This window comes from Archocentrus centrarchus, chromosome 24, assembly GCF_007364275.1.
Source record: "Archocentrus centrarchus isolate MPI-CPG fArcCen1 chromosome 24, fArcCen1, whole genome shotgun sequence".
Lineage (NCBI taxonomy): Eukaryota > Metazoa > Chordata > Actinopteri > Cichliformes > Cichlidae > Archocentrus > Archocentrus centrarchus.
The window spans coordinates 7,187,309-7,199,674 of NC_044369.1; the positions used below are offsets into that span (position 1 = coordinate 7,187,309).

Consider the following 12,366-nt stretch of genomic DNA (forward strand, 5'->3'; position numbering starts at 1 on the left):
CACATACAAAAGAAATAATGTCCAAATGGTCTTAGCCCAGTCACCTTGACACAGAACAAAAATTCCACAAATTTTGAATTTAGAGAAGTGACTTGAAATGTTTTCATTAGATCAACACGTTATCTGTTGTTGCAAAATACAATGCAGTGGGCAAAATTACAACATTATAAACTGGGCAATCATCCACCCCACATCCTTATTTCTGCCCTTAAAAAAGAGACAGGTGAACTCACATCACACATCAATCTTAGTCTGCTCATCTGACAACAGATTGTCTCTGACATTTAATTTGCAGAAAGGTAAGTAGGCTAACAGAAAACAACTTTTATTTTAGTTTTTAATTTTAATACAAAACCTTTACAACGAATACTGGTAGTGACTATATGGATCCTATGGGATATAACTACCATAATTTGGATTCACTGTTTAATGAATTCATTGATTTGATTCTAGATGTGACTACTGTGATTTTTTTTGTGTGTTTCAAGATGAAGGTTGTTGTGGTCTTTCTTGTGCTGACACTGGTCATCTTCATGACTGACCCGGTAGAACTTAAACCTCCACCACATCGTGGCAATGGTAAGTTAGAACTATATGATAAATACAAAAACCTAATCAATTATTAAGGTCAACACTAAGACTGTGAATAATGTAATTTTGGAAACATCAAACATGTTAAATTTTATCATCCGTTTGCAGTGAATTTTCTATTTCTTGAACTTTTTATACAATTAAACAAAAAATTTTTTTAAAAAGAAACAAAACTTAATAAATAATAATAATAATAATAAAGCTGGTGATGGGGGAGATGCAGGGTGGTCCTTTCAGTAGTTGATGGAGCAATATACAACCATGCAAAACTTCACCACTACTTCCTCTAGGCAAATCGTGTTGAACAAAAGGCTGTTTTCCATCTTCTGTGCTATGAGTGAGATTGGTCTTTGGCAAACAGAATAAAGGTAACAGCACCGAATTGGACTGAGACAGAATAAGTGGCTCAGTGCAAAAGTAAATATATTTTTGTTTTTTGTAATTACCTTTTGTCTTACAATCATTTAAAGGTAAAAACATAATTGGGTGACTGATTTTTGTTAAACTGACAACATGTTGCAAGAAAATACAAATTGAACATAACTTTAGATCAGTCAGGCAACTAAGTCGAGCTTAGCTACAATTCCACCAGTCAATTTCAGTCACTAGATGTGCAAAGGTGGTGGAGACATACCCTAAAAGACTTGCAGCTGTAATTGTAGCAAAAGGTGGTTCCACAAAGTATTGCCTCAGGGGGGCTGAATGCTGAATGCACACCGTACTTTTCAGTTTTTTATTTGTAAAAAATGTTTTGAATCATGTATAATTTTCTTTCCACTTCACAATTGTATACCACTTTGTGTTGGTCTTTCACATTAAATTCCAGTGAAATATATTTATGTTTGTGGTTGTAATGTGACAAAATATGGAAAAGTTCAAGGAGTATGAAAACTTTTGCAAGCCACTGTATCTAATTCAGGGTCACTGGATTTAATGCATCCAATTTAGCAACTCTATCAAACTGTTTTAGTCTGTCCCCACTCATGTTTTTATGCTTTTCTGACCTAAATATTGTGTGATCTGTTGTAACCAATGTCTGCTCTGTTCTGTCCTTACAAACAGTTTACAGACTAAGAGGGCTGGAAAGAGAGAGAACAAGTGGGGCAAAATGGACTTCAGAATGGTTGACAGGCCTGAAAGGTATGCACTCCCAGAGTCATACATTCAAATGCAAATTATTACAATTGGAAATAACTTATTTTGACCATAGTGGTCCTAATTGAGTTGTGTTTACTAACATATTCTAATGGAATTGTAGGCAGAAACACGGACGTTCTGTGTGTTTATTCAACAGCCTAATTTCCTAGATCAGCAGCACAACAATACCATTCTCAGTGTATTCAGTTCCTTTATTTTCATGTTCTGATAACTCTTTTTAACTTTTTACATGTCATTTTGGGATACAAAGTCCTTGCACGCGTGATTGAAGCCATGATTAAGTAAGGACTCTTCTCTAGTAGTTAATGTTATTAACATTGACTGAAAATTTAGAAAAAAAAAATCAGTTAATGACCTGTTGACTTTTTCCAAGTACTCAAACTTCAGTCTTCTACACATAGGAATGGACCTGACGTGACAGACTTCAATCAACTTGAAGATGAAGAGATGTCATAGAACCATGCCATTTCAAGGTGTGGTTCAGTTCCAGGGCCTTCTCTTGCTTTTCAATGCAACCGACAGACAAGGAGTCTTTTATTGTGTCATAACTATGATCATGCCTTAATGATCAGTTGGGTATTGCTGTGATAACTCCAACTAGTTTTGAAAATGTAATAAACCTTGCTGTTGCAAACTGCCTGATGAATAAAACTGCAATAGAAAAAAAACAATAAACAAATAAACAAACTTTGCTTGGTCTTATTAAGTGACCACAAGAGATGCACTGACCTGATTTTGTATTTTCACCAAAAGTTTCTGCCAGAGTTTTCTGTTAAAAGCGAGTTTTTTCTTCCCACTGTTGTCAATCACTTGCTCATGAAGGGGGTCGTTGGGGTTTTCTCTGTATTATTGTAGGGTCCTTACGTTACAGTATAAAGCACCTCAAGCGGACTGTTGTGCTATATAAATGAAATGGAATTTAATTATGACTGTAAATTCCTTTGATGCACCATTATCCAAAGATCGTGTGCAATACTGTAAAATTTAGTTTCAATCCGATACCAAGTAAACACACAGCCAGTATCACTGATAACAGTACTGTTACTAGTAACAATGCTTTTAACTTATAAAGGCAGGCTATGTATGGGAAAGGAGTATTATGATTTGTGAAGTTAGTGCATTATCACTATAATAATCTGAATACATTGTAGCCCCTTAACTGGCAAGGGCCCGGTGATGGGCCGTTTGTAGTCCCTTTTATATGGCAGGCTAGACCCTCCCATTTTTATTGACACGTTATTCGGCCAATCATGTAACTGGCTGCACCAAATCACCTGACAAAGCTACGTGATGCCCTCTGAGTATTATTGGCTCTGGGAAACCCATTTCTTAACATGATTGGCCGAATGAGGTGTCAGTCAAAATGGGCGGGTCTAGCCTGCCATATAAATGCACTTCATTCGGCCCGCGGACCAGACGCAGCCGGTTAATAGGCTATGAAATGGGTTGTTCAGAGCCAATAATAACCAGAGGGTGTTATGTAGTTGTTTCAGGTGATTTTTTTTGCTGCCAGTTAAGGGGTTAATGACATCTAAATTTGAATTTTGTTTTCCACTTTTAACAAAAAACACTTTGTTTTTGGGAGACGGAAAAACATTTTAGCTTCTGTTGTTTTAAATTTGACACCTAAATAAGAAGGATGTAGTAACACTAAAGGGTAAAGCCTGCTGACGTACTGTATCACAGTATGGTACGGCAGCTGCACTGAGGCAGACAGGGTCAGGCTTCAGAGGGTAGTCAAGACAGCACAAAGAATCGTTGGCTGCCCTCTCCCCTCCCTGATGGACATCTACACCTCCCGCTGCATCAGCAGAGCCAGGAACATCATCAAGGACAGCTCACACCCTGGCTTTGACCTGTTTGACCTGCTGCCCTCTGGCAGGCGCTACAGGTGCATCAAAGCCAGAACAAACAGACTCAAGAACAGTTTCTTTGCCAGAGCAATCACCACCCTGAACTCACACACTCACCCACTGTAACTGTGCAACACCCACATCTCTGTGCAATATTATATTATTCATACTGAACAATATCTATCACTCCTATATTGTGTAATATCCAGTATTCATTCACTAGTGCAATATTCATTCACCAAGTGCAATATTCATCATCTTCATTATTATATGTATACACGCATTTACTTTCCTACAATGTACAGATGCACCAATGTAGGTATGTATGTATATATTTTATACATTCTATTTTTTGTATATTTTACACATTGTTTATTTTCTGTATATCTCTTGATCACATTGATTATACTAGATTATAATATTTTTATAATATTTCTATTTTCATTTTAGAGAGTTTGATTTCTGTTACATGGCACTGAACAGGAGTGGCCCTCCAATCTCATTGTACATCCTGTATAATGACAATAAAGGCGTTCTATTCTATTCTATTCTATTCTATTATATAGAGACTTTTTTTATACTTCATGTTTGAGGTATATGTTTTTATTTCCAATAAAATGATTCTTTTAATACATTTCAGTGGGCTGGATATATTAAATGTGTGAAAAATAGTCTATAGCAATCAGTCTCTAAAAGTAACAACTATGATGACTAATAATACTTTGAAAATTAATATTAACTAATTGTGAAGATCCAACATGAGTCATGACTAAAACATTACTTTCATCACTGTATAAGCTGCCTCTCTGCAAAGACTCTGCCAGTAGCCTCTGTCACTGTGCTGGGGTTGTGGGTCTGTTTGCGGGATTTTCCTCCTCCTCACTTTCTTTTGCTCAATATTCTGGGGGGAAAAAAAAAGTTATTTTCCCTATTTTTTTTTTTTATGTGCTTATATGAATTGGTGGTGTTGACACAGTAGAGTTTCCTTCCTACATGCATTGCTATTTTTAGTGTTTTCATTTTCAGCCATAAAAAACCCTCCACACTGCAGCCTACATGTTTCTACTCAGCGCAGTTGAGTCACGTGACCACGCAACAATGAAACACAGCGGAGTGGGAGGAGCCAAATACACCTACACTTGCTCTTTGTTAGAAAAATACGGTATAAATCAATTATTAAAGTTTCCATAGTGCATGTTGTCCCTCAGGATGTTTTCCCACAGCTATGACCTGTGTGCATATGATCAACCCTAATAATTACCTTTACCACAAAAGTCATTATTTTCACAAACAAAATCAAAAGAAATCCACATGGCAAAGTACCAAAGCTCAAAGTTGCAGTGGGAGATGAGCTAGTAAAATCTATTTTTAACATTTTCCACAAATGTATGTCAAGATGTCAAAGCCATTTTAATTATCTGTACCCTTTTCTCCCACATTTCTGACAAAAGTAAATTAACACTAGATAGGAAGTGTGATCAAGTCTTTACCGCCTCAGTCTCTAAATCACTGTGGGATTTTGCAGCAAATGGTTCATCTGCATCAGCGTGTGTGTTGCTGTTAAAGCACTGTGGCTTGACATCTGACAAGATGACCAGCTACACATTTCCTCTTTATTTTTGCGTGTCAGAGCAAAGTGTAATTAGGACTTCTTTTAAGGCCAAGCTGTGAAACAGATGCTACTATCATTTACTTTAGTCACAATTTAAATAGCAGCCCTCAGTATTAACAACTGGGAATTTTACAGAGTAGTTTTACAGTAGTGCTGGGTGCAGTTCCACGTTTTTGTTGAGAAGCAGACTTTAGCCCCACCCACTAAAAGAGAGACATATTTTAAAAGAGAAGTTCACATCAGGGTTAGAACTTTGTTTGACAGCATTCTGGTGAAAGGTCAGACTGTCTGGTGCAAGGTAAAGAGAATTTCATCTTTATTTAATGCAAAATCCTCAAGATATATTATAGCATGAGTAAGAATTATTAACAAATGTAAAATATGCAAAGGAACAAGGTATGAGTGAAAGTATTGGGTAATGTTTTTTTAATTACAATGTTTGAAATCCTGACATTATTTTATTTTTTAGGATGAAGCTTGTTATGGTCTTTCTTGTGTTGTCCCTGGTCGTCCTCATGGCTGAACCAGGAGAGTGCTTTTTCAAGCACATTAAAAAATTTTGGGGAGGTTTCAAGGCGGCAATTAGAGGTGCCAAAACTGCATGGAAAGGTAAATCACAAGTTATTATGGATCCAGTGATGACTCCAAAAAAACTGACAAAAATGACAGGCCACCTTAGCATATCACTAACAAGCTCTTACAAAAACAAAACCAGAAAGTTGTGTAGAATTTTATTTAATTTTTACATTAATGAGTAGTAACATTTTGTTACCGTTTGTTACCATTTTGTTTCCCAACTGAAAGTCCCGGATCACCTCCCATCAGTCTCATCCTGTTTTACTTTTGGTTTTCATCACTTTACTCTTTTTTAAATTTTATTCTTGTTACTCTGGTTATAACTCTGTTCTCCATTTCAGTAACATGGGCAAAGATTATAGTAACTACTTGGAAAATGAAAGCACTATCTTCTACCTGCTTTTTCCCCCCACAATTGATAATTGATGTGTATTGTTTGTTGTTGATCTTGGACCATTCTGTACCCAGTGGAATTACATAGTAAAACTGAGGCATATGGGCAGCCAGTGTGGGTTTCACACATGGTGATACTGTCATTATTTTATAGTAGCTACACTGTGTAACTAACATTTATTCAATAATTATAAATCAAGGGGAAAAAACATGCTCAAATATGAACATACTAATTGTTGTTGTTTTTTTTTTTAAATCTTTTTCATGTTTGTTTTATTAGAGCACCGAGCTGCTGAGAGGTAAGCAATTCTGACTGATGTGTGAAAAATAAAGTCCATAAAAGACATATTAAAAACAAAATAAATGGTGCCAAACAGGTATTAAAAAACAAAAACAATCTACCTTCATTAGGTATGTGACTATTTGGATTTTCAGGGCATTTAGGCTATGTTCATTCTGCAGCCTGAAGTGACCAATTTCAATTTTTTCTGAATTTTTGCGTAGTCGTCCACATTTCCAAATATATGCGACTTGTATGTGATCTGTGTGTGAACTGCAAACGAAACTACAAGTGTTCCATATGCACAGTAGAGGATGCAATAACGACACACGTAGTGAGCATGCTCAGTGTTTGCGGAAGTAAGTTTGTTTTTCTTCCCACTTCCGTGTAGCAGGACGCAGAATAGTGACATTTGTCGAGTTTCAATGACGTGCAGGTCGGATGAATGCGACCTAGCCGTACAGACACAGGCCGCACTTGAAAAGATCAGATACGTATCAGATTTAGGACCACATATCCAAGTGGCCTGGGTTGCATTTGAAAAAAAAATCGGATGTGTGTTGTTCAAAGTGTCATGAAAAGATCAGATACAGGTCGCATAATGGCAAAAAAAAAAAAAATTTGATCAGATTTGGGTCACTTCAGGCTGCAGTGTAAACGTAGCCTTAGTGATTTTTTTCCTCCCCCCCAGATTCAGAGTCATAGGCTACGTTCACACTGCAGCCTGAAGTGACCCTAATCCAATTTTTTCACCTTCATGCGACCTGTATCCGATCTTTTCATGCCAGTCTAAACAAAACAGATCTGATTTTTTTCAAATGCGACCCAGGCCACTTGGATATGTGGTCCTAAATCCGATACATATCCGATCTTTTCAAATGCGACTTGAGTGTGTACGGCCAGGTCACATTCATCCGACCGGCACGTCATTGATACTCGACAAACGTCACAATTCTGCGTCCCGATACGCGGACGCGGGAAGGAAAACGTGTGACTTCCGGAAACATTGAGCGTGCTCGCTACATGTGGCGTTATCGCATCCTCTACTGCGCATGCGGGACACTTTCAGGTTCGTCTGCTGTTCACACACAGATCACATCCAAGTCGCATATATTTGGAAATGTGAACGACCACGCCAAAAAAATCGGATTTCACAAAAAATTGGAATTGGGTCACTTCAGGCTGCAGTGTGAACGTAGCCATATTGAAATGAATCAGGTTTTGTCCCATTGATTTCAAATTTCAGATAATCTGAAACAGCAAAAATCAATGGCTTTCTGAATTTTAGCTTGAAATTATAACAATTTCCTGTAGATGAACATTCTTCTGATTAACTCCTGCTGATTTATTGAGCTATTGTTTCTGCTCTAATTTTGTTTTCTCCTCTAACTAGGCTCAAAAACCAGCAAGCACAGAGTGGTGAGAATCCGCCGCCTTATCGAACTTGAATCTGAGGGCACAAAGGAGTTTGCAAAAAGATGAAAAAAAGCAGCATAGTCCAAGTCCAGAATTTGTATGAAGCATTCAGATGTGAATTTTGGCACAGCTCCATTTCATTTTCAAAACTGTTATAAATGGCTTGATTTTGCAAACTGTCCACATAAATAAACCTGCAATGCAAAAAGGAAAACTCTGTCTGTGGTATTATTTAAATTAATAAGTTCATAGTTTCTCCTTAATGGTAAATTATCTTTGGTAGAAAAAAAAAGTGTGATTATTTTATTATGCAATTACTTTAGTAATGCATATCTGTTTATTTCTGAAGGCACTTGTGTTTGTTAAATCAGTATACATCTTTAGGAATTATATACGTGTGTGTGCATGTGTGCATTTAAGCAACACAGCATACAAAAAAGAACAAACAATATCTGAAAAAATAAATTTATAAGGAAAAAAACAAAGCATGGCTACACAAACCAATAGCTGGCCGTTGTGGACAAAATTGTAATAAAATGCAACAATATAGAAAGAGCTCCTCAGTATGGGATATGCGGAGAGCGCGAGAATCGTGTACTTAAAGACTGCTTCAGAAATATGCACAGAATCTCTGATTTTATTGCAGGCCGTTTTAACAAAATGCCTTATAAACATTCTGCCAAAATGCTCCGTAATTCAAGATATCTCAAACGTCATTCTGACTAGTCAGAATGTTAATTTAAGATATCTTAAATAGAAAAGCCGTCTAATTCAAGATATCTGTAATTCATTTTGAGATATCTTAAAAGGCATTTTGACTAGTCAAAATTACAGTTCTAGATATCTCTAATTTAGTTTTGCCTAGTCATTATTTGCTTTAAAGATATCTATAATTTAATTTGCACTAGTCAAAGCTATTTATCACCTATCTAAAAATACATTTAAGATATCTTGAAATATGGTGTCATTTAAGATATCTTTAATTAGAATTATGACTAGTCAGAATAAAAAACAAGATATCTTGAATAAACTTTATGACTAGTCATAATTTAATTGTAGATATCTGAAATGTGAGTTTCAGATAGTCAGTAATTCATTGAAGATATCTTGAATTGAAGCCGCCACACAAATCAATGGTAAATCTGACGTCATTTCGACCAGTCAGAATGTAATTAGAGATATCTCAAATAGGTATTTTGTCTAGTCAAAACATAATTAGAGATATCTGAATTTACTAATACGTCTAGTCATAATTCAATTTCAGATATCTGGAATGTAAGTGTGGTGAATTGGATATTATGTTAAAACAGCCTGCCATAAGCTCACAAATCCATACGCTGGCGTATCACAGCAACGAGCCCACCCGCTCAATGCCGCGTCGTATCCACCGGCTGCATCAGGAGGACACGAACAGACCCACTTCCGCTATTAAAGTCACGTGACTCACAGTACATACCAACAGCCAGGTACTCTGGGGGGTGCAGGCGATGCAAAAGCGTCTGAACGAATGCAGTACGAAGGCTGTATGTACGCAAAACACAGCGATAGCGGAGGATTTCCGGTTAACAAAAAGCTCTCCAAAAGTCACCGACTTCACCGTGAAAACTCGCCAAATTTGTCGCTAGTCGCTTTTTGGAAAAAAAACTCGGCAGGGGGGTCTGAAAAACTGCTAAATCTAGCGACAAAGTTGCTAAGTTGGCAACACTGGCCATGAAATGTACTTAGAAGGTGGAAAGCTGCAGCTCCACCCACCAGAAGCCTAAGATGGATCGCGAAACATCCAGGACACCCAAGAACACAGAAGACCCATGGCCACACACTCCAACGCCAACTGGATACCCACCACGGCAGACAGGAGAGGGAGGTCCCAGATGAATCCCCTCCAGCCAAGGGGCAAGGACCCCAGAGAACCCGAGGCAACGGGAAGCCAGCCCTCCCCCAGAGGCCAGCCCCCTGCACAGGCCGGCGGCAAGACCCCAGGCCCCCGCGAGGTGCGCGACCCCCCCCCCCCCCCCCCCCCACACACACACACACACACTCAGACACAAACAAGAGGCCAAAGCCACCCTGAACCACAACCCCAAGGGGAGCAGTCAACCGTCCATGCCAGAACATCCGGCCCCCCTCCGGAACCCCAAGGCACCCATAACCCATAACATTTTTCCATTTCTATCTATTGCCTCTTTAGTTTCAACTTTTCTTTTTTCATACAACATTTGCAAAAAAAATTAGGGAGTTTTTCCTTCCCACTGTCGCCAAGTACTTGCTCATAGGGGAATGTTTTGACTGTTGGATTTTCTCTGTAATTACTGTGAATGCTGCAAAGCATTCACAGTATTGTTCTTGTACTCCAAAAACCTTCGGTCGCTAAAAACTCAAGCAGCGTTTGGGCTACAGACACCGTTCTGGTATCAAAACATTCAGCCTGTTCTGGAAATTTATACTATTACTTTTCTTTTTTGTAACCTTTATACTTTTTAAGATATTGAACTTTTTATAATCTTCATTTTTGCCATTCAAAATGAATGGGGAAGTTTCAAATCCTTTTCACATCCTTTCGGGCTTTAAAAGCTAATAACTTCAGCATACTTTAAGCTAGAAAAACCATTTAAGCTTTAAAATGAAGCCAAGCCTTTCAGTTATTCAGCTATTACTTGGTGTTCCAAAATCTTTACGGTTTAAGCCGTTTCAGAGTTTATAATGGTTGTGTATTGCGTTTGCTAGAGTGGGAGCCTGATTAGTAGAGTGGGAGACTTCCAAACTTTCAGGTGGAAAATTTGTTTTTAAACTGCCAGTGTGTCCACACTCTTTGCGCTACAGCCATAATTTTATGCTCAAAATGTAGAGCTGCTTCTCTACTTTCTAAACCCTGTCAAATGTACACTTTTTAAACTGTAAGCATTCAAACAGAGGGAGTACCTTCCAACTCCTTCATTAACCTCCATAGTAATTTCAGAGAGCTGATTTTCTCCAAAGCAGAAATGAGCACCTTTTTTAAACTGCTCCCACGGCCACACTTTTGAGCCCAGGAAAATAAAAATTACACCAGTGTTTAGAGCAGGTCTTTGTGACAAAAAAATGATTTTGATAGGAGCTACGGCTTTTGACTTAGAAGCAGTTATTTGACAGGTGCGCCGAGGCAAATTTGACAGAGTGCATGCATCTCAGCAGCTAAGCAGTGCACCTGACAGGTGTTTTCAGTTGGCGCATTTACAAGCATTCAGGTTGGCAGAGCTCTCCAATATGTATGCTTGCAAACCTCACTGCTTGTGTGACACTACTGTTGGCTCAGTGGTAGAAAAGGGGACCATAAATGCACAAGAAGCAGACAGAGCAGGTTCAAGCCCCACTTTACTCTAAACTTTAAAAATTTTCCATTGAACATTCATTCACCAGCTTAAACTCTTTCAGCCAGATTTGAGCTCTTTGGAGCATTTCCTGGCATTTCAGCTAGAGACACCATTTAGGCTTTAAAATAAAGCCAAGCCTTTCAGCTGTTCAGCAGTTCAGCTGTTCAGCTATTCAGCAGTTCAGCTGTTCAGCAGTTCAGCTGTTGAAGCTCATTCAGCAAATAAAGTTTCAGCTCTTTGAAGCATTTCTTAGCATTTCAGCTGCAATCTTTCAGCTTGCAGCTGAAAGATTGCATTTTCTTCAGGAAATGCTTTTTCTAGTTATTGTAGTGTTTGTACTTTACAATATAAAACACCTTGAGAGAACATTTTCTTGTGGTTTGGTGCTATAAAAATAACGTTTAATTGAAATTGAATTGAAGTGAATCAAGGGTCAGCTAAGGGTCAGACATGTGATGTGTCTTGGTACATAGTGTGTGTGTATGTGTGTATGTAAATGATGATGTAAATGATGATGTGTGTATATATGTGTGTGTGTTTCAAGAGCTTAAAAAGGACTTTATGAAAGGAGATGTAAATATCTTATAGTACATGAGTGCTCTAAGGCAGCAAACCAATTTGTTGTTTGTGTGTGTTTGACTGTGATTTATACTGTTTGAATAGTAGTTTACTCAGACTCAAATATTTTTTAAAATTTCAGATGCGGGACTTTGAATTTTCATGAGCTACATGTCATAATCGTCAAAATTAAAACAAAAAGGGCTTGATATATTTCAGTTTGCCTTTGAAGAATATAAACATTTTAAATTACATTTTCAAATGCACTAATATGTCCACAGTGCTCTCTTTTCTCTGCTGCACACACTAGTTTCACATGGCCATTTGACACCTAGGTTAGCAAAACCACTTTCTCACAGACGAGACATTCTGCAAACTTTGAATTTAGAGAAGTGACAGGAGAAGTTCTCATTAGATCAACATATTATCTGCTGTTGCAAAATACATTCCAGACTACAAAATTACAACACAATAAATTGGGACTGATAATAATCTTCCACCACTCATTCCTGCCATTAAAAACAGCCAGATCCGCTGAGAGCTCCACATCACATGCAGCTCTCAGTCTGCTCACTTTGC

The 12,366-nt window shown here is 37.9% G+C and overlaps 1 protein-coding gene across 1 annotated transcript in view; it reads right to left on the reverse strand.

The window, feature by feature from the left end:
* The window catches only part of LOC115774118 (exostosin-1), a 287,477-nt gene that overhangs the window by 134,337 nt on the left and 140,774 nt on the right, over positions 1–12,366 (reverse strand). The gene's annotated exons all lie outside the window — the stretch shown is intronic.